The sequence below is a fragment of the Saccostrea echinata genome, unplaced genomic scaffold (genome assembly GCF_033153115.1).
Source record: "Saccostrea echinata isolate AGI-Se365-2 ecotype Australia unplaced genomic scaffold, CSIRO_AGI_Sech_v1 ptg000047l, whole genome shotgun sequence".
NCBI lineage: Eukaryota > Metazoa > Mollusca > Bivalvia > Ostreida > Ostreidae > Saccostrea > Saccostrea echinata.
Window position 1 is genome coordinate 6318083 of NW_026889796.1, and position 6346 is coordinate 6324428.

A 6346-nucleotide genomic window follows, 5' to 3' on the forward strand; every position below is an offset into this window, starting at 1 on the left:
AGGTTGTGAGTTCAAATCTCGGCCGCGACTGACCTAAGTCAATAAAAAAAGGGTAGCAACTGTTCCTTCGCCATGCGCTCGGCACTTTGAACTGAAAGTTGCGGGTCCTTCGGATGAGACCTTAAAAACCGAGGACCCGTGTCACGGCAGACGTTGGCACGATAAAGATCCCTCACTGCTCAATGGCCCTGAGTGCCGAATAAAGGTCAAAATTTGAAGCTCTTCACCGGTATATGGTGACGTCTCTATTTGTGTGAAAAATTCTCGAATGGGACGTAAAACAACATACAGTCAATCAATCAGTCTAATTTCTCAGTTTTTTCTTCTTTTTATACTCTAAGAGAGCAAAGATATTCATAGGATTTAATGAACCTTTACCGATAAGAGAGAATGTGATCCCTAAAATTATTTTGACGAGGTGCAAAGACACGTCCTGATTTGAATATGTATCAATGAAACAACGACAGCGCTGAAGGGAAAAAATCAATTAAACAATTCTTCGTTGAGATGAAATACGTTTTATGTATATCAGTGTCAGGTTACGTTCAGGTTTCTACGGGTATATCCTTTGATAAACGTAAATCTCAAGGACAAACTTATTTTCAGCAATAATTATATGAAAATCATATGGTGTCTTCGAGGGTTGTCCGGTAGAATCGTGGACAAGTTGTCTATATTGAAAAATAATCATCACTGCGTTCTAAAACTTTCACTACTTTTTAGTACATTTTTCATCAATATACATAGCAAATTTCAAATAGATATCTGCTCAAATAAACAAAATATGAGACTTTATGTTATGTATGGTATCGTCTTACGGCGCACGGATGATAACGTCAAAGTCTCTAAAGCAGTGTCACACTTCCTCTTTGCTAAATAAAAGTTGGATAACCCCCTCTTAAATTCGGGGATTTCATTGGTGCACATACTTGATTTTTCCCTTTATTCCACCATAAATAGTCGAGGAACCAATCTCGCACACACCTGGGACCTTCTGAAGATTTATTAGTAAGTTATCGACAGTACTCTCACTATCATTCAACTAAACAGTCTCTCCTATATCGACGGTCTAAAGTGACAGCGTCTTTTGCTATTGCCAGTAGCTGTTTGTCCGTATGTTTTGTTCTACCCGGGGACCCGATCAAAACGCTTCCGCTTAGAAAACTCCCATTTCACTTGACGATGCATACTAAAGATCTAGTGATATTTTTATATTTTTTTTCTTCTGTAGTCATTTAAAGTTTCTTAGGACGTCATTACTACATCTAAATCAAACTGAACTGCTCTCCGGTGCGCCGTAACGTCACCAAACGTCGCCATTTTTCGTGTGTTGCGTTTACCACTTTCCCATTTCAAATGCTCAGGAAACTGCCAAAAATTAAGCAAATGCCTTGATATTTTATAAAAGACGAAATAATAGATAGTGGATTAAAAATAGGATAATTTTTACCCCAACCTTTTCTATTTAATACTTTTATTTCGAAATAATACTTGTGTATTCGCTAATGAAACCCTGGTTTTTTTGGTCGTGCGCCGTAGGACCGTATCCTGTGCACATTCAAGCATAATAAAATATTTATTTTTGTCTATATTTTATCAAAAAATTAAGATGCACTTAAACATGATGAATAAACATTTACTGAAAATTTCAGCTTAGTGCATCCATTATTTTTCGAGAAAAACGCTTTGTCCACGATTTTACCGGACAACCCTCGTATTAATGGGAAATGAAACCCATTTATTCCTGTAAAGACCATGTACTTAGATAAACCTTAGATTGTCACTTTGCATAGGCGTCGGAACGGGGGGGGGGGGCTAGGGAGGCTTAGCCCCCCCCCACTTTTTTTTTGCCAAGTCTGGCAATATAGACATAATATAGGCATTGAACATTGGGGTGTAGGTATAGCTCCCCACTTTCAAGAAGTTCGATCCCCCCCCCCCCCCCCACGAAATAGGATTTTTGGGTTTGGACAATTTTCAATTTTCCTCTTTTTTTGGGCTTGTCAAGTTTTTTTCAGGTTTGAAATTTTTTTTCACTTCAATTAGCCCCCCCCCCCCCCCCTCCACTTTCAATTGCTTCCGACGCCTATGCTTTGAATTAATTTTTCTGAGTACAGTCTGAGTTCAAGGAATTGTTTTTAATTATATTAATGTTTTTTCTTTAAGCACACTTAATATACATGTAGGCATTGTATAGAGAGAAAAAAACGGCTTCATAGCAGGTGTTAGTTTGTACTTGTTATCCATAAGTACTGTCATTAAATCATTTTGTAAAAAAATAAAACGAAAACAAAAAGATGATATAAAAAATCCAGAAACTAATTAAGAAGAAACAAGAGCAACGGAAAATGTTATTTTTTTACTTTCATATCTATCTTTAGTAAGAGCATAAAATTTGGGCATTTTGCAACATTAGTATCTTTGTTGTATGTTTCTGTATCAAAAAGAACGTGTAACTCAAGAAAAAAAAGAGGTACCATTTTAACACATCTTTATAAAAGGAACACTTTAAATAGTTTGATAAAGATGGCCTTGATATTTTCCCTGATATATGCTATATAACAATGTAATATTGCTTTTACCAAGTCCTTTCTGGCCCACCCATATTAATTCATTATACAAGTTTACTGACTTGGACATGCCCGAGGATTGGGTAAAAAGTTCGTTGACATTGACTGAGTTGGACTTAACGGCCGTAAGCCTAATTAAAACAAGTTCACTAGCTTAAAAAAAGTAAAGCATGCAACTCTATATCACACAATATGATGAAATCTGGTTTAAGCTAAGGGGCGTATCTTTAAGCATAACATCATGAATCCATGTTTATGATATATTGTGGAGCATGAAATACGCATTGGGGACTCTTTTTTGAAATACATTTCAGTATCTCTTTGTTCCATTTGCAGAGAATTGCATGTCCTTTGCGTACTGTATACCTGGATACATTTGAAGAATTAACTGCGTTCACCTATGTTGTATCTGGCGGTGTTTTCTCAAAGATCAACATAAAATCTTAAAACCACATGAAGTTCTTTAAGAATTACTGATCGATATCGCCACTTTTTGAGATTTGAAAGACATCATACCTAGATATAGATATTTTAAACACTGTGTTATCTATTTCAGAGAGCAAATTTTTACTGTCTACACATATGATGAAGATAAACCTCCAGCCTACGATTGTACTGAAATTAATGCAAAATGGATTCCAAGTTCTAACTCACTCAAAAACCTGAATTGAATTTCATCAACAAACTGGTGCCCAATTGCAATGTTTATTATTCTCAAAACAACACCTTTGCTCAGAAAAAAAACACACCATCAAATGAATTCTTTTTCAAACATAAAAAAAAACAACTGCAATTAATGGAATAATATTGTCAAAGGGACGTGGCAGCATTGTTGTTTATTTCAAATCTGACTTATTTAATTTCAATTAAAATAATGGTACGCTTCGTTTAAAAAACACTACAAGATTTCTTACATACGAAATGAAGATTTGTTTAGGGGATCCTATTTAACACATCTTACTTACATGTATCATTATCCAAAGTAATAAAACTTTTCTATTTCACATGAATGTTATTTAATGAAATATGGAGATAACGAACGATATTCAAGCTCAAAGTCCATTAAATCAAAAGAAATCGGAAGAAGAGCAAACACGGACCTCCAAAAACATCAAAGGTGGGATCAGGTACCATGGAGGATTGAGCATCCCCTGCAGATCGGTCACATCCTGTGCTCCTTGTCATGATCGGTAAATAACGGGAAAATCCGTCTACAATTCAGTGTGTAAACAATGGCCTAACACAATTAGTGTGAATAACGTCAGTCAGCATATGACTAAATGATAGTGTCGCCCTCGTGGCGCAGTGGTTAGAGCGTTCGCTCTAGAGTCGCGGAGTAAGGAGTTGATCCTTACGTCGCGGGTTCGAATCCCACTGTGGGACGTGGAGACGGGTACTTCGAATGAGACCGTAGAAACCGAGGTCCCGTGTCGCAGTAGGTGCTGGCACGAAAAGCTATCCATCGGCAAGTGGTGGGGTTTCCGAGTGAAAAATTCTCGAGAGGGACGTTAATCAATAAACAAACAAACAAAACTAAATGATAGATTGTATTTGATGACAAAGTCATTGCATCAACCATAGAATTTACAAAATGCTGACTTTAATCGAGACTGTTGATAGTCTTGTTTCATCAACTTGTTTCTCAATAACTTATCTCTAGGGATGTCAATTTTATTCGGACAGCTTAGTCGAATAGTCGGAGGCTTTAGTCGAACGATAGTCGAACATTCGTTGAAATTTAAATTAATTTTTCATATCATGTTCACTCTTTGTCTTTTATAGACTAGTTGTACAATATTTAACCTACGCTGTCACCATTACACAACGAATTCTGAATCGTAAACATTTATATAGTACAATAAATACCGTACCTCTACATTTATCCAATGCATTTGATTTAAAAGTTAATATAATATTTACTGCACATTTTATCCCTCTGCATTTTATCTAAATGCAGGATATCAAACGCTTGCATTTGTCCTTTCTTTTCATAACGATAGTACATGTATATGTACCCGTTAATAGAAGCCATTTCTACCTATTCCCACTTTTTAAAAATCGCAATTCCACCTATTCCCACTTGCAAATAACAATAAGTGTTTAGATACTAGTTAATTTGTTTTTATAGTAATTAGACTAATTACATTCCCTCTTAGATTTACCAACATTCTGTACATTTAAGACAGAAATAAAAAGACTTATGAAAAAAAAAATGATTTTCCGGTATTTTCATAAAATATTTGGATTTTAGAAAATTAAAAAAAAAAAAGAAGAAGTGTAAAAAAAAAAAACTTACACTTTTTAATATCTCTATTTTTGAACATAAAATAAATAGATTTCTGAAAAGGATGCATTTAAATACCATAAATAGATTAGTGGAAAAAAATAATTTAATTCACTTTAAGATCCTCAATTTTTCTTTCAAATATTAGTAAAAAGTCTGATTTATAATTATAAAAAGCCATTTAACCTTTCCTCTTTTCCAATAGGTGTTCAATAATCACTGTTTATAGAGTAATTATATGTTTTTACAGTCAATTATTTGTTTACACAAAAATTCCACCTATTCCAACATAAAATCTTACATTTTCCTACCTGATTTTCAAAAAGTGGGAATAGGTAGAATAAACCGTTTCTACGTGTCGTGTCAGTGACCTTTCACTGGTAAACAGTTAAAGCGTGTCTTATAAAAACAGAGAGAGCTTGCGATAAATTTTAATTATGAGATTTTGTGCAAATAATCAATACATTATTTAGAAGACTGCATGATATTAATATCAGAAAGAAACACCATTTAATTACGCTCATAACTGTCCCCCAATTTACATGTATTTACAATTTTGTAACTGCTGTTTAATTATTCTTTATGAATAGTTGCATTACGTCAGATCTTATGGAATTGCAGGTTGAAACTTTATAATTTGACTCTACAAAACCAAACAATTCTTGAACGTTCTCTCCATTTACAACAATAAGTGGTAAACAATCCTTGATAATCATGTTTGTGATAGCATCATTTTTCTTTCCGGCTCTGCTTTTTTTGGGGGGACATTTTGCGGAGAACTTACTTAAGAAAAGTTTCACGTGAAGACTGTGTTAACTACATGTAGGTTTGACGGATTCGGCATATGATACATCATATTTGATGTTCCACTGCAGAATACAAGTTCAGTTTAACGTACTTTTAACTGTTTTTCCATCATGAAATCTTTTAAAGTATTCCAAAACTGTAGATTTTGGAGGCATATTTGCCGAACATAAATCGAGATACAAATAATTTCCTTTGAACAGTTAAACCATACCCTGAGTTTTACTTACGAGAACTTTGATCTGTAAATAAATGAAATGGGCGAATCCAAGTTTATTATCTTGAATTTAAAATAACTTTCAGGTAACACATTTTTAACGAATAACCAACTAAAGAAATTTTAGTCGATAGTCGGTATGGCCGAACGATAGTCGAGTACTCGAATATTCGTTGACATCCCTACTTATCTCCCTATAGAAATTGTTCATACGTAGAGTAGGCTCTTGCGTATCGAATCAACTGAGAGATATACACCCCATATGCAGGTGATAAGGGTACATTGCTGCATAAGTAAGGGAAGGTGACGATTGAAAAGTTAAAATCACCAAGTTTGTCATAAATGTTTGTTGTTAGAATACCATTAACGTCTTTTTTCTAGTAAAATATCCAAATATAAAACAGATGTGTCAGACTCTGTGGTATCTTTTATTTCAAGCTCACTGTGATATATCGTGTCGACATATGATTG